The sequence below is a fragment of the Lutra lutra genome, chromosome 16 (assembly GCF_902655055.1).
Source record: "Lutra lutra chromosome 16, mLutLut1.2, whole genome shotgun sequence".
In the NCBI taxonomy this organism is placed as follows: Eukaryota; Metazoa; Chordata; class Mammalia; order Carnivora; family Mustelidae; genus Lutra; species Lutra lutra.
Window position 1 is genome coordinate 33,072,380 of NC_062293.1, and position 20,185 is coordinate 33,092,564.

Here is a 20,185-nt window from a genome sequence, read left to right on the forward strand (position 1 = left end):
AAAGCGGGAAAGGATATCCAATGAGAAAAGGACAGTCTCTTCAACAAATGGTATTGGGGAAACCAGATAGCAACATGCAAAAGAAAAAAAACTAGACCACTTTTTTTTTTTCTTTTTTTGAGAGAGAGGGTGCACAAGCTAGAGCAATGTGGCAGGAGGACAGACAGAGGAAGAGGGAGAGAGAGAATCTTAAGCAGGCTCTACACCGAGCACAGAACCCAACACAGGGCTCGATCTCATGACCCCGAGATCATGACCTGAGCCAAAACCAACAGTCAGACACTTAACTGACTGAGCCACCCAGGCACCCAAGTATTACTTTCTTAAACCATAACAAAAATATATTCAAAATGGATTACCAATCTAAAAGTGAGACCTGAGGGGCGCCTGGGTGGCTCAGTTGGTTAAGCAACTGCCTTCGGCTCAGGTCATGATCCTGGAGTCCTGGGATCGAGTCCCACATCGGACTCCCTGCTCGGCAGGGAGTCTGCTTCTCCCGCTGATCTCTCTCTCCTCTCATGCTCTCTCTCTCTCTCTCAAATAAATAAATAAAATCATTAAAAAAAATAAAAAATAAAAGTGAGACCTGAAACAATAAAAACCCTAGAAGAGATCACAGGCAGCAAACTCTTTGACATCAGCTATAGCAACTTTTTTCTAGATATGTCTCCTGAGGCAAGGGAAACAAAAGCAAAAATAAACTAATTTCATTAAAGTAATAAAACTTTTGCATGGTGAAGGGAACAATCAATAAAACTAAAAGGCAACCTATAGAATGGGAGAAGATATCTGCAAATGACATATCTGATAAAGGGTCAGTATCCAAAAGATATCAAGAACTTAAACAGCTCAACATCCAAAGAACAAATAATCCAATTAAGAAATCGGCAGTAGGGGCGCCTGGGTGGCTCAGTGGGCTAAAGCCTCTGCCTTCCGCTCAGGTCATGATCTCAGAGTCCTGGAATTGAGCCCCATGCCAGGCTCTCTGCTTGGCAGGGAGCCTGCTTCCCCCTCTCTCTCTGCCTGCCTCTCTGCCTACTTGTGATCTCTGTCAAATAAATAAGTAAAATCTTTAAAAAAAAAAAAAAGAAAAGAAAAGAAAAGAAATCGGCAGTAGACATGAATACACATTTCTCCAGACATCCAGGTGGCCAACAGGCACATGAAAAAATGTTCACCATCATCACTCACCATCAGGGAAATGCAAATCAAAACTACAATGAGGGGGCGCCTGGGTGGCTCAGTGGGTTAAGCTGCTGCCTTCAGCTCAGGTCATGATCTCAGGGTCCTGGGATCAAGTCCCGCATCGGGCTCTCTGCTCAGCAGGGAGCCTGCTTCCCTCTCTCTCTCTCTCTCTCTCTCTCTCTGCCTGCCTCTCTGTCTACTTGTGATCTCTGTCAAATAAATAAATAAAATCTTTTAAAAAAAAAAACTACAATGAGATATCACCTCCTACCTCAGAATGCTAAAATCAACAATGAAAGAAACAACAGGTGTTGGTGAAGATGTGAAGAAAAAGGACCCTCCTGCACTGTTGGTGTTAATGCAAACTGGCACAGACACTTTAGAAAACAGTATGGAGGTTCTTCAAAAAGTTTAAAAAAAAAAAAAAAAGGATGCCTGGGTGTCTCAGATGGTTAAGCATCTGCCTTCAGCTTAGGTCATGATTCTGGGGACCTGGGATCCAGTTCTGTGTCGGGCTCCCTGCTCAGTAGGGAGCCTGTTTCTTCCTCTGCCTCTCATGAATAAATACATAAAATCTTTAAAAAAAAAAAAAAGTTAAAAATGGGGACGACTGGGTGGCTCAGTCCATTAAGCATATACCTTTGGCTCAGGTTATGATCCCTGGGTCCTGGGATAGAGCCCTGCATTGGGATCCCTGCTCTGCAGGAAGCCCGCTTCTCCCCCTCCCACTTGCCCTGCTGTATTCCCTCTCTCGCTGTCTCTCTCTCTGCCAAAAAATAAATAAAATCTTAAAAGAAAAAAAGTTAAAAATGGAACTACCCTACAATCCAGCAATCGCACTCCTGGTTATCTACCCAAAGAATACAAAAACACTGATTCAAAGGGATATATGTACTCCAATGTTTATAGCAGCCTTATCTACATTAGCCAAGACATGGAAGCATTCCAAGCGCCCACTGATTCATGAATGGATAAAGAAGAGGTAGTATACATATACAAAGGAATATTATTCACCTATAAAAAGGAATGAAATAGGGGATCCTGGGTGGCTCAGTGGGTAAAGCCTCTGCCTTCCGCTCAGGTCATGATCTCAGGGTCCTGGGATCAAGCCCCGCATCGGGATCTCTGCTCAGTGGGGAGCCTGCTTCCCGGCCCCCCCCCGCGCCTACCTCACTGCCTACTTGTTATCTCTGTCAAATAAATAAAATAAATAAAATCTTTTAAAAAAATGAAATATTGCCATTTGCAACAACATGGATGGTGCTAGAGAGCATAATGTTAAGCTAAATAAGTTAGTCAGAAAGAGACAAGTATGATTTCCCTCACATGTAGAATTAGATTTGCCAACTTTCTGCAGCCTCTGTCAAATGTCTCTTATTTATTTATTTATGATTTTATTTACTTGACAGAGAGAGACACAGGGAGAGAGAACACAAGCAGGAGGAGTGGGAGAGGGAGAAGCAGGCTTCCCACTGAGCAGAGAGTGGACTCGATCCCAGGACCCTGGGAATCATGACCCGAGCTGAAGGCAGACGCTTAACTTACTGAGCCACCCAGGCACCCCAGATGTCTGCTTTTTAAAGGAAAGATTTTTCAGCCTTTGAGCCCGAGACTTTCAGCTCCCAGAACTGTGACTACCCTTCTCATCTCTCAAAACTGCAGAAACTCCTGGGTCCTCTTTCACAGATGTTAACAGTGGAGGTGCTACACCGAAGCATTCAGCTCTGTACCATAGGACCTGTCAGCAAGAGAACCCTGGAGCTGTGGACAAAGTACAATGGTGCCGAGTTTGGGTGTAAATGGTTTTACCTGGAAATGACCAAATTATTTAACTGGGTATGTGATTATACTCAGATTCATCTGGGCATTTGTTGGAGTATGTAAAAATAAAGATGGAAAAGGAATGGAAATACTGTCAGTAGGAATACATCTTTAATTCTTATCCCTCCCTGTCTTCTTTCATTCACTCAACAGTAAAAAATAATAATAATAATAATGACTCTGTGGTGCCTGGGGCTCAGGTGATTAAGCAAACAACTCTTTTTAAAAAAAGAAGACTTCCAGGACGCCTGGGTGGCTCAGTTGGTTAAGCCGCTGCCTTCGGCTCAGGTCATGATCCCAGGGTCCTGGGATTGAGTCCCGCCTGCTTCTCTCTCTGCCTCTGCCTGCCGCTCTGCCTGCTTGTGTTCTCCCGTGCTTGCTCTCTCTCTCTCATCTTTAAAAAAAAAAAAAAAAAAAAGACTTTATTTGACAGAGATAGAGAGTACAAGCAGGGGTATCCTGGTAGTCCCAGGATTGAGTCCAGCATGGCGGCTCTGGGCGCAGCGGGGAGTCTGCTTCTCCCTCTGTCCCTCTCCCCTACTCACACACTAGTGCTCTCTCTAGTGCGTGTGCACGCTCTCTCTCTCTCTCAGATAGATAGAGAGATAAATAAATAAAATCTTTTAAAAATTAAGGGCCATGCTTAATTAACATAATACTGAATGACAGCCAGCCACAGCCCGCCTCTTTATTTATTTATTTATTTGTTTGTTTTTAAAAAGATTTTATTTATTTATTGGACAGACAGAGATCACAAGTAGGCAGAGAGGCAGGCAGAGAGAGGAGGAAGCAGGTTTCCTGCAAGCGGAGACCCCGCATGGTGCTCAATCCCAGGACCCTGAGATCATGACCTGAGGCAAAGGCAGAGGCTTTAACCCAATGAGCCACCCAGGCACCCCAACAGCCTGCCTTTTTAAAGCCGGGAGGCATTCCCTCCACAGATCTAGTAAAGCAGCCTCACCCCTGAAAGCAAAAGGAAATGACAGGCCTTTGCTAGTAAGAAGCAAGGTGATTCTGGCGATTCACAGACCCCTGGGGATAAAAATACATTATATGTTTATAAAAAAATAAAAAATGATTAAAAAAAAGAAGAAGAAGAAGCAAGGTGATTCAAGAGATCAGTAAACAAAAGCAGTTGCATGAAATCGCAGTCCTAAGAGCTTGACTTTCAAACGCTGGTCAATTACAGACAGGGCACCATGACTGTGGCAGGAAGGGGAACCTGGTGGCTGAGAACCAATGCTGAAAAACAAAGCCTTTGGGGTTTTGGGGTAGTACAGTTTTCTGCACTACCTGTTCACACTTTTTGAGTATGTACATAAGTATGCATTTTTTGAGTAAGTTCAGTGCCCAACATGGGGCTTGAAACTGGCAACCCTGAGATTAAGAGTTGCTCTACTGGGGCGCCTGGGTGGCTCAGTGGGTTAAGCCGCTGCCTTCGGCTCAGGTCATGATCCCAGGGACCTGGGATCGAGCCCCGCATCGGGCTCTCTGCTCAGCAGGGAGCCTGCTTCCTCCTCTCTCTCTGCCTGCCTCTCTGCCTGCTTGTGATCTCTCTGTCAAATAAATTAAAAAAAAAAAAAAATCTAAAAAAAAAAAAAGAGTTGCTCTACTGACTGAACCAGCCAGTTACTTCACCTTTTGAGTTTCTAAAATAAAATTAGTTTGGTGGAGCTGACATTATTACTTTGAAAGAGGACTTTGCCTGCCTCCATTTTACCTCAAACTTTTTTTTTTTTTTTTTAAGATTTTACTTTTAAGTAATCTCCCCATCCAATGTAGGGCTCAAACTTACAACCCAGAGATAAAGAGTCATCAGCTCTACTGCCTGAGCCAGCCCAGGTGCCCATGACCTCAAACTTTCCAAATAAGGTTTTTGTTCCAGTGTATCTCTTAGCTCAGGCAAAAGACCCTGCAGAAAAAAACATAACTTGGTGGGAACCAAAACTACTCCCTCAAGCAACCATGATTGCCCTGAGCCAACAAGACCCACCTGGGACTGACTCCAGGACAGCGATCCTTTTAACCTTCACTGGCTGTCTGGATGTACCCACCACCCACCTTTGCCCTCCATTTTCTTTATATAAACCTGGAAGTATTTTGGGCATTTTGGAGATCATAGACACTAGTCTTAGACACCAGTTTGCTGTCTTCCCAATGGTGACCTCACTGAAATAAATTCCTTTCTTATTCTACCACCACTTGTTTCTCTGCCTTTGGGAACCCCAGAGCCAGGTATTTCTGCAACTCTTATGTGCCTGCTACAACTTGAGTGCCAACTCTTAACACTACTAGCTACTATTAGTGAGGGCTTTCCAGGTACCAAGCATCATCCTAAGTGCCTTACATATTAGATAAACGCAGTTGTTAGTCGTCCTAGTTTTATGGATGGAGAAACTAAGACACAGATTACGTAAATTGCCAAAAGTCACACAGCTGTTAAATAGCAGAGCTGGTAAGTCACCCTCACCTTTATCCCGCTTTGTTATGTACTAAAATACTATTTCAGGTACTGAGCATACAGAGGTATGGAGGTGAGTAAAGGTTCCTACTCTCACTCTGAGTTTACATTCTAGTGAGGGAGAGAGACGACAGCAACAAACATCCAAGACAATGTTAAATAATGAGGCATGCCAAGGATTTTAAATGCTGAAACTGAGAGAGATTGGTGTCTACTTTGGATGTGGGTGGTCAAAGAAGGCCCTCTTTGGAGGTTACATTTACACAGAGAAAACAATTAATGCAAAGATTCAAAGAAGGGAACAAGGTGGTATATTCCAGCAACTTGAAAACAGCTAGAGAGCTGTTCAGGGTATGAGTATCAGGGTATGAGGGAGAGGTGAGGTGCAGGCAGGGGCCAGATATCTGAGGGTTTTCTAGGCAAGGTTGAGGTCAGGGGAGTCTGGATTTTAAGTGTGAAGGGAAGCCACCAATAGGTTTATAGCTGTGAAGACCAGTTTTGAGGCCACTGCCTCTGGTGTCTGTGGGATAGATCATGGTGGCTTGCATTTGGGTGTATGTAGCAAGAAAGGAGAAACTTGGGCTGTTCTGGAAGACGAGTCAATAGGATACACTGATGGACTTGGTGAGGGAAAGAGGTTTCAAAGGTGATAAGTTGGTTTGTGCCTGGAAAAAAACCTGGTGGATCGAGTTGCTAATAGGGAAGACTGTGGAAGAGACAGGGATTTCTCATTCAAGGGAAGGACTTTTTCAGAATGAGGGAAAGAAGCAGTCAACCACTATACTTGCTTTATTTAATTGGACACTTACAACAATCCCATGTGTTGATGCTATTATTACTACATGCTACCTGCGTTAGAGGAACAGACTTAAGAAATTTCTCAGGGGCGCCTGGGTGGCTCAGTGGGTTAAAGCCTCTGCCTTCGGCTCGGGTCATGATCTCAGGGTCCTGGGATTGAGCCCCACGTCGGGCTCTCTGCTCAGTGGGGAGCCTGCTTCCCGCTCTCTCTCTGCCTGCCTCTCTGTCTACTTGTGGTCTCTGTCCATCAAATAAATAAATAAATAAAAAGAAATTTCTCCAGGGGGCGCCTGGGTGGCTCAGTGGGTTAAGCATCTGCCTTAGGCTCAGGTCATGATCTCAGGATCCTGGGATCAAGCCCTGCATCCGGCTCTCTGCTCAGCAGGGAGCCTGCTTCCCCCATCTCTCTGCCTGCCTCTCTGCCTACTTGTTATCTCTGTGTCAAAAAAAATAAATAAAATCTTAAAAAAAGGAAAAAAAAAAAAAGAAATTTCACCAGAACTCACAGCTAGTAAATAGCAGACCAAGGTGTCAACTCTAGAGCATACACTTCCCTCACAGCCCCCAACCTTCAAAGATGACCAAGAACTAAAGTGAAAGCTTGGCCACTGTAGATCCCAAAGGAGAAAATCAAGTAGGAAATACATGGTACATAGCTAGAGTGGAAGAAAGAGAAATTAACTGTGATCTGGGAAGGTACTTCTGAGACCAGGAAGCAATCTCAAAGCTTTAACAGCAGGGAAGGAAAGGAGGCACACTCTCAGCACTCTCAGGAGATACGACGTTCTTTTTTTCTTTTTCTTTTCCTTTTTTTCCCCTTCTTTCTTTCCTTCTTTCTTTTCATTCTTTTCTTTCTACTTCTTTTAGGTTTAAGTAATCTCTACACCCAACGTGGGCTCGAATTCACAACCCTGAGATCTAAGGTTGCATGCTCTTTGACTCAGTCAGCCCAGCACCCCTCCTTCCTTCTTTCTTCTCATCTCTCCTACTCTTCCTCACCAGCCTCCCTCAGCAAAGATTTTGCCTCACACTGGGCACAGAACTAGAAGCTATCATTTGAAAAACCCTCACTATGGTCTCATTACACAGACGAACTGCCTACCTTTGTACTCCACATCAACTCTGGCCAACTCAAAAGTCCTGACCCTGGAAACAACTCTCTCCTAAATCTCAGTTTCTCCTGCTCTATCCAGTCCTTCCATCTGCTCTCAGACTTGTTCTCCCACCTTTATTTTCTTTTTTTAATATTTATTTATTTGAGAGAGGAGAGAGAGTGCATGGGGGGGTGGGGAGGGCGAATCAGACTCCCCACTAAGCAGGGAGTCCAATGCAGGGCTCCGTCCCAGGACCCTAGGATCACGACCTGAGCCTAAGGCAGATGCTCAATGGACTGAGCCACCCAAGTGCCCCATGTTCCCCCATCTTTAATTCTCCCATGTCCCTATCTACAACCCACATCCTACATCTCCTCCCCTCTCCAATGCATATCCATCTCTATACTTTCTATCACAGCTTGATCTTCTGGGAGCTCTTTCCACCCAGTGACAAGCCCTCACATCCCTTCATTGATCAGCCCATCCCAAACCAGTTTCTCTATCTACCACAAGACCAATAAAGTTACCACTAAATGCCATGGATACCTTTCTAGCTGTATCTTAATCTCTCATATGCTTTCTACACATTTCTCTATCCCACTTTCCTTCCTTGGCTTTGATCAAGCATATTCATCTGGTTTCCATCGTACCTGTTTGGCTCCCCCTTCTCAGTCTGCTTTGGGAGTTCTGTCTCTTAAAGGTCAGAAATTTCTCCTAAATGTGCCCTAAACTTAATTCTACCATCACTTCCCACCACATTGCCCTACCTAATTCAGTTACTCCTCCATTCTCCCCATCTTAACATAAGGAACCATTTGCTCAAGCCATGAAATCTGACAATTATCCCTCACTCAAACTGAATCAATCCCCCAAATCCTGCCAATATTAAATTTCTTTCAAATCTAGTCAGCTTCTCTTTCTTCATCACCATCACGACCTTCCCTACTATCTAGATGAATGCAATAGGTGCCCAAACCGGCCTTACACTTGCCACCTCAACCCTGCCCCAATCTAACTGCCACAGAGCTGTCAGTAACCTAAACCACAAAGCAGATCAAAGCCATCCCCCCCTCTTTTTTCTTAAGTTTTTATTTACATACTTGACAGAGCATACCCCCAACAAGCAGGGGGAGCGACAGAAAGAAAGAAAATGCAGGCTCCCACCTAAGCAAGGAGCCCCACAGGGTAGAATTTGAGCTGAAGACACTCAACCTACTGAACCACCCAACTGCCTCCACTCCCCTTTCAATAGGCAGCCCACCACTCTTAAACAAAACTACCCCCAGCTCCCCACCCAAATGCTAAGAGTAAACCCTTCCTTTATTCTTAAAAATAAAAACAAAAAACTACATAAGCAAGAAGTAACCTTACAAGAGAAAAATTAGTCAATAGGCAGCTCACCACTCTTAAAACTACCCCCAGCTCCCCACCCAAATGCTAAGAGTAAACCCTTCCTTTATTCTTAAAAATAAAAACAAAAAACTACATAAGCAAGAAGTAACCTTACAAGAGAAAAATTAGAAGCAAAGACAACCCATAGGTTGGACTACCACAAGACCAATAAAGTTACCACTAAATGCCATGGATACATAGGTCTATCTCAAACTAACTGTTTGTCTGTAAAAACAATATTAGTACTAACCCACCCTTCACTTCTACTTTTATTTACCAACAAGCAAATCTACCAAAACCACTCAGATGGCATTCCTTCCGTCTAACCCCTACAAAAGAGAGGAAGAACGATCATCAATGACCAAGAGCTGTTGTATACCACAACACCCAGAGTCAACTTCACGCTCAGGAAGAAATACTACGTCTCCTCCTCGTGGTTTTGGGTACTCTACAAATTCAGAGAAACTTCTCTAGTAACAAACTATAGAAATGATCCCTGAAAGTATAGTCTTAACTTCATGCCTCTGGTCTCGGCTAGGTCTATGGCAGCCGCACACTTCTCTTTGATGGCGACATTTTTCCCCACGTTCTTCCACTTTAGAAATATCACATAAACATATTTTCAAAGTATTTTTTATACACCACCTTTTAAAACACTCTGAATACTCTTAAGAGTCTTTTTTCTTAAAGAAAACTAAGTCTTCTACTTCCTAATTAGCCTATTACGGACCGACAGCCAATCAGAAGCTTGTCTTTCTGCCGCTAACACTTCCGGACTACTTTAAGATAAGGGTGCGCTAGGGGGCGCCAATTAGTCCGACATCTCATGGATTACACTCCCCGTCTTCGGGTGAGAGTTCTTTCTTTTCTTTCTTTTCTTTCTTTCTTTCTTTCTTTCTTTCTTTCTTTCTTTTTTTGGAACCTCTAAGACCCTAAATTTGGAAAGCTAATAGTAAATTAATTTGACATTTTTTAGAAGATTTTATTTATTTGACAGAGAGAGAGAGAGAGAGAGATCACAAGTAGGCAGAGAAAGAGGAAGGGAAGCAGGCTCACTGCTGAGCAGAGAGCCCAATGCACGGCTTGATCCCAGGACCCTGAGATCATGACCTGAGCTGAAGGCAGAGGCTCAACCCACCGAGCCACCCAGGTGCCCCTAAATTGACATTTTTACTTTGAGATCAGCTCCTGGTTACTAACTTGTCTGTGGACTTGAGAGGCACATGATTCACCTGGATAGGTTTCTTTTTCTTTTCTTCCTCCTTTCCTTCCTTCTTTCCTTCCTTCCTTCTTTCCTTCCTTCCTTCCTTTCTCTCACTCTCTCCTTCATTCCACCCTCCCTCCTCCCCCTTTTTTTTTTCCCCCCAAGATTTTATTTATTTGATAGAGACATAGCCAGAGGGAACACAAGCAGGGGGAGTAGGAGAGGGAGAAACAGGCTCCCCGCTGAGCTGGGAGCCTGATCCAGAGCTTGATCCCAGGACCCCAGGATCACCACCCAAGCAGAAAGCAGATACTTAACCAACTGAGCCACCCAGGTGCCCCTTATTTTTTTTCTTTTTTCTTTTCTTTTCTTTCTTTCTTTCAAGATTTGGGTTTTCAAAACAGTGTATCCAGGTGTAGAGACCAAAATGGAGTCTCTCATATCAAGCAGGAGCCTGTGTCAAGCAATGACACAAGCAGTTAAGGTACTGCAGCTAGAAAATATTGCCTCACCAATCTCAGCTGACACCCCAGAACTGATAACAACTAGAACCAGAGGAGGTCTGCAGAGACCCAAAACTGATTAAATCCCTTTAACAAGGAAGAATTTTGGCAGGAGACAGTCAGACTCTTCAGACCTGACCCCCCTATGTCTGACCACTTGAAAAAGGCAACTGCCCCCAAAAGGTCTGCTGGGTTGATCTCCAGAAACAACAGAGATCTTTCACTGTTTGAACATCAGAAGCAGTAAGTGCCCAGCGCTGACCCGGACCAGATGGAGGCCTTATCTCTACTGTACACCCATGGACTGACTTTGAGTTTGGTTGGTTAACTTTCTGCACCCTTCTGGGTATCTTATGTGTTGTGGGGCTTGTATTCTGTCCTGTCTGTGTGCTGTATAAGAAGCCAAGCTTAGGGGACGCCTGGGTGGCTCAGTTGGTTGGACGACTGCCTTCGGCTCAGGTCATGATCCCGGGGTCCCGGGATCGAGTCCCACATCGGGCTCCCAGCTCCATGGGGAGTCTGCTTCTCCTCTGACCTTCTCCTTGCTCATGCTGTCTCTCACTGTCTCTCTCTCAAATAAATAAATAAAATCTTAAAAAAAAAAAAAAAAAAAAAAAAAGAAGCCAAGCTTAGGGCGCCTGGGTGGCTCAGTGGGTTAAGCCGCTGCCTTCGGCTCAGGTCATGATCTCAGGGTCCTGGGATCGAGCCCCGCGTCGGGCTCTCTGCTCAGCAGGGAGCCTGCTTCCTCCTCTCTCTCTGCCTGCCTCTCTGCCTGCTTGTGATCTCTCTCTGTCAAATAAATGAATAAAAAAAAAAAAAAAGAAAGAAATGCTTTGCTCTAAGAAGCCAAGCTTAGGGGCGCCTGAGTGGCTCAGTGGGTTAAAGCCTCTGCCTTTGGCTCAGGTCATGATCTCAGGGTCCTGGGATCCAGCCTGCATCTGGCTCTATGCTCAAGCAGGAAGCCTGCTTCCCCGCCTCTCTCTGCCTGCCTCTCTGCCTACTTGTGATCTCTGTCAAATAAATAAATTAAATTAAATTAAAATCTTAAAAAAAAAAGCAGCCAAGCTTAATCCCATGGTGCACTGTCTTTGAGTTTGGAATCCTGAACAGCTTTATAATTGTGATTTAACTTTGCTTTATGATTGAATAAAGCTGACGTTGTGGAAAGAAACAACTCGTGTGTGTGCCTTCATAGGGTGCTCATGAAACCAAGCCAGTCTTAAATGGGGGAATCTGGAAATTTATTTTGACAGGCGGGGATACCCACCACTATACTAACGAGGAATCGCACTGGAAATTTATTTTGAAAAGCAATTTTCCCCTTCATTTTTTTAAAGATTTTATTTATTTATTTGAGAGAGAGAGTGAGCACAAATGGTGGGGAGGGGCAGAGGGAGAAAGAAAAGCAGACTCCTCGCTGAGCAGGAAGCCCGACAAGGGGCTGAATCCCAGGACCCTGAGATCAGACCTGAGCCGAAGGCAGATGCTTAACTGACTGAGCTACCCAGGTACCCCCCTTTATTTTTTAATTAGGAAAAAAATAACAAGTGTAGTGTGCTTACTTTGGGGATTTGGCGTGTTGGGGGTTCTGCTTTAATTGGTAATTATGTACATATTCATATTATTTATAATTTTTGAATCTTAAATTGTATCACCTTTATTTTAAATATTATCAGGCCTATCTAAACAGAGACCACAACTTTTTCAGTTTTCTTCTTGGTGCTGCTCAGTATCAAAATAAAATTCAATCTAAATAAGTCTTATTATTATTTGTTTAAATAACTTGCCAAGTAAGTCTGACAGGTTGCACACCTTTACCCCCCCACCCCCCCACCAAAAAATGGACTTAAATGTGATTTCTCTCGTTCATTAAAAAAGAGACAAATTTAAAAAAAGAAACAAAACCAAAAAACCCTTATCATTTCTCTAGTACGTTAATATGTTCCAGGCCTTCTACTAAACCCTTTACATAGATCACCCCATTTAATCTTAGAACTAACCCTAAGAGTCTGAGGAAATGGAAACTTAGAATGTTAAGTGGCTCACCCATGCCACAAGGCTGTCTCCTGCTGCCTTAAGCACTGACATTCCACCTTTCTGTATCTTGTAAGTTCTTATCTTCTCCCATGTAACCCACAAAAGAGGTTCTTTGTGTTTTGCCCAAGTCTAGAACTAGGTAAAACTTAATAAACTGACCTGACTAAAGTAAACCCATAAGTAAAGAAGTAGGCAGTAGAAGTACAGGGTGGGGGAGTGGGTTGCAGAAGTCGCCAAGGAAGGAAAGGGGGAATCGGGGTGCACTGTCTGAGGAGCAGTGAGAAATAATTTAGGCATTTCTTACAAATGCTAAGAAAGGTTGACTGGGGATGAACTTTTTTTTTCTTTTTCTTTTTTAGATTTTATCCATTTATCTGACAGAGAGGGAACACAAGCAGGAGGCGAGGGAGAGGAAGAAGCAGGCTTCCCAAAGAGCAGGGAGCCTGATGTGGGACTCCATCCCAGGACCGCAGGATCATGACCTGAGCTGAAGGCAGACCCTCAATGACTGAGCCACCCAGGCGTTCCCAGGCATGAACTTCTTATTGATGGGAGTCAACTTAGCAATCAGAGGTGCTATGAAGAGGAAAAGGCTATGAATACAGCCTGTGTCCTGACTGGAAGATCTTTTGGCCATTTCCACCATGTATTCTGCCCACTGAATAGCACTCAGCAACTCTGTGACAGATCAAAAAGAAAATGAGACCAAAACTCCTTTCCTCAAGATTACTAACAGAGCGAGTCATCAACTTGGTACTCAGTGACAAGCTAGGCTTCCCTAAAGAAACCCGAGATCTTACCCTGCATAACTTACACCCATGTGATATATACACACATACAGAAACACCCTACTTCTGAGCACCAAAAAGAGAGCGGGGTAAAGGTTGTTGGGGGAGGGGAGGAGAACGTGATCCTTAACTATAAAATGTTGAAATAAGGAATTGGACTAACTAACCTGCTTTGAAAGTCCCTTCTAGCTCTGATATTCTTTTTTTAAAGATTTTATTTATTTATTTGATAGCACAAGTATGAAGAGCAGCAGGCAGAGGGAGAGGTAGAAGCAGAATCCCCGCCAAGCAGGGAGACCCATGCGGGGCTCGATCCCAGGACCCTGGGATCTTGACCTGAGCCAAAGGCTGGTGCTTAACTGACTGAGCCACCCAGGTGCCCCCTAACTCTGATATTCTCAGATTGCCTTATTCATTTTTTCTTAACACTTCTATGAGGAGGCCAGATCCGAGCTACACATCTGCCTACCTGACATCTAGTTGACTGACATCTTGAATTGAATGTCTCAGAAGCACCTTGAATTCAACATGTCCAAGCTAGTCTTGCCTGCTCCCTAAAACAAGGCCTCTTCCAGTTTCCTACCTTGGTGATGGTACCACTGCCCACAAACCGGTCCAGGAGCACAAAACAAGGGTTAGCTCTGACACCTTCCTTCACGCCAACCTGTCATAAGGCTGATAAGTTATCTCCCACATACCTTCCAAACCCCTCCGCTGATCTTCACCTCTACTATCTCTTTGGATGGCCGAGTGATCATCTTTCAACTGGACAGAGCTTAACCTACACTCATCATTGCTCTTCTCCCATCCATTTCCCAAGCAGTGGCCTGGTTCCCTTTCAAATCCTTTTTTTTTTTTTTTATGTTTTATTTATTTAAGTAATCTCTACACCTTACATGGAGTTCAAACTCATGACCCTTAGATCAAGATTTGCCTGCTCCTCCAAATGATCCAGCCAGGTGCCCAAAGAAGGGGTCTTTCTTTTTCTTTACTTTTTTTTTTTTTTTTTTTAAGTAATTTCCACACCCAAAGCAGGGCTCGAACTCAAACTCAAACTCATGGCCTTGAGATCAAATCATGTGCTCTTCTGACTGAGCCAACCAGGTGCCCTCCTTTTCAAACTTTAAATCGAATTATGTCAACTCTGAGAAGCAATTCTCCATGTCTCTCAGATTTTTGTACATCAGCTTTTCTTCTGGAGCATCTACTCCAGGATGTCTATATCATGAACAGACTTGGGAGCTAGAGACAGTGTCTACCTCCAGAGCAAAGAGCATGTTTGTTTCCTAGCCAAAACAATAAAGAATATTTCTCCCTCTGGGGACAATGTCAGGCAGGTTGTACGCCCATTATAAGAGACAGTTTCATGCTCTTGGCTTTGTAAAGCCTGTCTTCTGTCATGCAGCCTATGTTGTATACAGGCATACTTGGCCTTCTTTGCATCACTCTCTGGGAACTGGGGCTCCAGTACAAAAATTGTACTGAGCAATACTGCTATTGCTGGAAATAATAAGTTGTCCTTTATCTCTGACCCAGGAATCTAGTATCCTGTGCCACCATCCACAAAACTGTGACAGGCTAATGTGATAGCTTGCAAATATAACAGAACCTCAGATCTTGACAGTTACCTCACACACTTTCCTCTACCCTGCTGAAAATAGTTCACTGGCATCTCACTGCTCTCAGAAGGAAGGTGAAACACCTCACAACGGTTTCTAAAGCCCTATATGTCTCGGCTCTCCTCTTGTCTCTCCAATCTCATGCTTTAGCTCACATTTCCAGTTCTCACTGTCCCACACTCACCCACTTTCTTGGAGTCTCTTATTTGTTATGCTTCTACCAAAGAAGATCTTCCCACCTGTTGTTACCTTTGCTAGAAATACACTTCCTTGCCCTCTTTCCCCAGTTAACCTATGATACTGTGATATAATAAGAAATATGTATTTTGGGGGGCACCTGGGTGGCTCAGTCAGTTAAGCACAACTGCCTTTGGTTCAGGTCATGGTCCCAGGGTCCTGGGATCAAACCCCACATGGGGCTCCCTGCTCAGTGGGGAGCCCGCTTCTCCCTCTCCCTTTGCCTGCCACTCCTCCTGCTGTGCACGCTCACTCTCTCTCTCTCTCTGTCAAATACATTAAAAAACAAAAGAAAAAGAAAGGAAATATGTATTTTGGTCTTCAACCTGACTCCTGACCAGAGCTCCTAAAACTTTTGTAATTTCCTAAATAATAACAGTGTTAGGAGCATCTTCTGTTTTATTATTTGTCTTTGATCCTGGTTCTTGACATATTTCCTGGGTGATAGAAGCATCTTTTGTTCTAATTAGACTACTCTTGGTGGGATTCAGGATGGAAGCTGGTTACCAGAAAGAAAAATCCAAGCTTGGAAATTTGAGGGGTACCTGCGTGGCTCAGTCAAGTTAAGCGTCCAACTCATAATTTCAGCTCAGGGCATGATCTCAGGGTTATGCAACAGAGCCCCAAGCCAGACTCTGCACTGGGTATGGAGCCTATTTAAGAGTCTCTCTTTCCAGGGCGCCTAGGTGGCTCAGTGGGTTAAAGCCTCTGCCTTCAGCTCAGGACATGATCCCAGGGTCCTGGGATGGAGCCCCACATCGGGCTCTCTGCTCAGCAGGGAACCTGCTTCCTCCTCTCTCTCTCTCTGCCTGCCTCTCAGCCTACTTGTGATCTCTGTCAAATAAATAAATAAAATCTTAAAAAAAAAAAAAAGATTTTCTCTTTCCCTCTCTCTGTGCCCCTCTGCCTTAAAAAAAAAAAAAAAGAAAAGAAAAGAAAGAAAAGAAAAAAAAAAAGCAGCTTGAAACTTTGAGCCCTACCCCATTCTCTGGGGAAGAGGGAGCTAGATGTGGGGGTAATGATCTGTCATGTGTAAGTGATGAAGCCTCCAGAAAAATTCCTTAAGTATTAGTTTGGAGAGCTTCTGGGTTGGTGAACACACGAAGGTGCTGGGGAGAATGGCACACTTGGGCTGGGAATGTAAGCTTCACACCCCCTCCCCATACCTTGTCCTGTGCTTCTCTTCCTCTGGCTGTTCCTGAGTTGTATCCGTTTACAGTAAACTGGTGATCTAATAGGTAAACTGTTTTCCTGAGTTCTATGAACTGTTCTAGCAAATTATCAAGCCCAAGGAATGAGTTGTGGAAACCTCTGACTTGTAGTCAAGTCAGACAAAGTTTTGTGTAACCTGAAGACCCACTACTTAGGTCTGGTGTCCACGGTGTTGGGCAGAGTCAGTCTTGGGAAACCCAAGTACTTACACTGTGGGATCTGATACTATCTCCAGGTAGACAACATCAGAATTTAATCAAATTGTAAGACACTCACCTGGTGTTGGAGAATTGCTCAGTGTGGGGGAAAAAACCCACATTTGATGTCAGAAGTATGGTGAGAGTAAAGAAAAAAATAAGAGTTTTCCCTTTTTGGGTGCCTGGGTGGCTCAGTCGTTAAGCATCTGCCTTCGGCTCGGCTAATGATCCCAGGATCCTGGGATTGAGCCCAGCCCTGCTGAGCAGGGAAGCCTGCTTCTCCCTCTCCCACTCCCCCTGCTTGTGTTCCCTCTCTCTGTGTCTCTCTCTAGCAAATAAATAGATAAAATCTTTAAAAAAAAAAAAAAAGAGCTTTCCCTTTCATCACTAATTTTTAAATCTTTAGATCTTGTGGGGAGTCTTCCTTTCTGATTCCCACACAGCTAGTACCCTTGCAGCAGTTATGATTTTCTTTTTCTTCGGGTGATTTTGCTACCGTATGTTCTACCTCTAGATAGTGAGAGGAGGGACTCTTAGTAACCATTGAGTCTCCAGCCTTTAGCATTGCACATGGCTAGGAATGTGCTCAGTAAACACAAACCTGTATGAGGTCACAAGGAAGTAACTGACTACTAAAAGTAGAGAATAGGGACGCCTGAGTGGCTCAGTTGGTTAAGCAGCTGCCTTCGGCTCAGGTCATGATCCCAGCGTCCTGGGATCGAGTCCCACATCGGGCTCCTTGCTCATCAGGGAGCCTGCTTCTCCCTCTGCCTCTGCCTGCCATTCTGTCTGCCTGTGCTTGCTCTCTCTCCCTCTCTCTCTCTCTGACAAATAAATAAATAAAATCTTTAAAAAAAAAAATAAAAAAAAAAATAAAAGTAGAGAATAATAAAGACTTGTGTTTCAGGAGAGGAAGAGAAGTGGAACACTTTTAAATATATTGAAGAATAAACTTTAGCTTAGAATACTGTTAAAGAGGGGCACCTGGGTGGCTCAGTGGGTTAAAGCCTCTGCCTTCGGCTCAGGTCAAGATCCCAGGGTCCTGGGATCAAGCCCCGCATCAGGCTCTCTGCTCAGCGGGGAGCCTGCTTTCCCTCCTCTCTCTCTGCCTGCCTCTCTGCCTCCTTGTGATCTCTGTCTGTCAGATAAATAAATAAATATTTAAAAAAAAAAAAAAAAGAATGCTGTTAAAGAGGGGCACCTGGTTGGCTCGGATGTCTGACTCTTGATCTCAGCTCAGGTCTTAATCTCACAGTCTTGAGATCAAGCCCTGTGCTGGGCTCCACACTGGGCAAGGAGCCTACGAAAAAAAACAAACGAACGAACGAATAAACAAAAAACTTTAAAGAACAGAGGAATAACCCCAAACACCCAAATTGTGTGCCAGGTTCTGAAAGGCCTCAGTACACTAACCAGTTCTTAGCATTTCCATCAGGTCAGAAAATTAAAAAAAATAATAAAATAAATTAAATTTTTTTTTTTAGGACACTTTAAAAAATAAAAGGTAATTCCTGATCAGGCCTCTATTGAGGAAAGGAAACCCACACACACTTTGCTTATTGGGGAAATGGTTTAATGTGGCTACTCCCTCAGAAAAAGCAGCAAACAAACTTTGCAAGCCAGCCCCTTCACATAATGACAGATTTCCAGGGAGTGACATTAGATGTCATCTCTTTAAGAGCTCTGGATCCCAGAGTAGGAGGGAAGTTAGTGGCAGGTTTGTGATCTGCGGAACTAGTTCAGTCCTCACTTAAAGGCTGTGACATCTCGGGCAAATTCCTTAACCCTGTCAAAGAAAAATGGGTTCCCTCCCCAAACTTAGCTTGAGAAAATCACTGTTGAGAGCAGCCGGGTTAAGATCAGAACCTTTCGTTGGGGCTTTGCTTCACCACTGTTTAACAGGTTCATAACAGGTTTAACTGTAGGGGCATGAAAACTTGCTATTCCAAATAACTACAGATGTAGCCTCATCATTTGTTTCTTAGGTGTATTGTGTGTATGCCCCACTAAGAAAAATCCAAAACACCGAGTCTGGTAAAGATGTGGATAACAGGGAGTCTCATTCATTGCTGGTGGGGATGCAAAATGGAACAGCCACTTCAGAATACAGTTTGGCAGTTCTTACAAAATTAAAAATACTCTTACCATAAATTCCAGCACTTGCACTCCTTGGTATTTACTCAAAAGGAGTTGAAAACTTATGCCACATAAAAACGTGCACATGGTGGGGCGCCTGGGTGGCTCAGTGGGTTAAGCCCTTAACGAAGGTTAAGCCTTCAGCTCAAATCATGATCTCAGGGTCCTGGGAACCTGCTTCCCCCTCTCTCTGCCTGCTGCCTACCTACTTGTGATTTCTCTCTGTCAAATAAATAAATAAAATCCGGGAAAAAGAAAGAAAGAAAAAAAAAAAAAAAACCTGTACATGAGGGATGCCTGTGTGACTCAGTCGGTTAAGCGTCTGCCTTTGGCTCACTTCAGGATCCCAGGGTCCTGGGGTCAAGTCCTGCGTCAGCCTCCTTGCTCAGTGTGGAACCTGCTTCTCCCTCTGCCTGCCACTCCCCCTGCTTGAGCTCGCTCTACGACAAAGAAATAACATCTTAAAAAAAAAAGAAAAAACTGCACATGAGGGGCGCCTGGGTGGCTCAGTAGGTTAAGCCTCTGCCTTCGGCTCAGGTCATGATCTCAGGGTCCTAGGATCAAGCCCCTCATCAGGCTCTCTGCTCATCGGAGAGCCTGCTTTCCCCTCTCTCTCCCTCTGCCCGCCTGTCTGCCTACTTATGATCTCTCTGTCAAATAAATAAAATCTTTTTAAAAACTGCACATGAGGGGCGCCTGGGTGGCTCAGTGGGTTAAGCCGCTGCCTTCGGCTCAGGTCATGATCCCAGGTCCTAGGTTCGAGCCCCGCATCGGGCTTTCTGCTCGGCAGGGAGCCTGCTTCCTCCTCTCTCTCTCTGCCTGCCTCTCTGCCTACTTGTGATTTCTCTCTGTCAAATAAATAAATAAAATCTTAAAAAAAAAAAAACTGCACATGATATTTATACCAACTTTATTCATAATTGCCAGAACTTGGAAGCAACCAAGATGTTCTTCAATAGATGACAGATAAACTGTGGCACATCCAGTCAAAAAATATTATTCAGCAATAAAAATGAATGAGCTATGAAGCCAACAAATGACACAAAGGAACTTTAAATGCATGTTGCTAAAAGAAAGAAGCCACTCTGGAAAGGCTACATTCTTTGGTTTCAACTAAATGATATTTTGGAAAAGACAAAAATATAGAGACAGTAAAAAAAAAATCAGTGGCTGAGGAGGATAAAGGATTTTTAGGGCAGTGAAATTATTCTGTATGATACTTAATGGTGGAAATAACATACATCTGTCAAAATCCACAGAACTATATAGCACAAAGAGTGAATCCTTTAACACACACAGAGTGAAACCTCACTATAAACTTCGGTTAATAATGAAAAAAACTGAACTAGTGTAAACTCTGAACTTTAGCTCAATATTCACTAAAAAAAAACAAACCATGTGTTAAAACTATACATTTATTACATATGTATGTGTGTGTATGTGTGTGTGTGTGTGTATGTATATATATATATATATATATATATATATATATATATAAAAT

The 20,185-nt window shown here is 43.7% G+C and overlaps 1 protein-coding gene and 1 non-coding gene across 7 annotated transcripts in view; both read right to left on the reverse strand.

The window, feature by feature from the left end:
* Positions 1 to 20,185, reverse strand: part of TEX14 (testis expressed 14, intercellular bridge forming factor) — a 128,443-nt gene that overhangs the window by 75,325 nt on the left and 32,933 nt on the right. The window lies entirely within an intron of this gene.
* Positions 9,049 to 9,263, reverse strand: LOC125088298 (small nucleolar RNA U3). The gene has a single exon (XR_007123685.1). It is a non-coding gene; the product is annotated as a small nucleolar RNA U3 (small nucleolar RNA).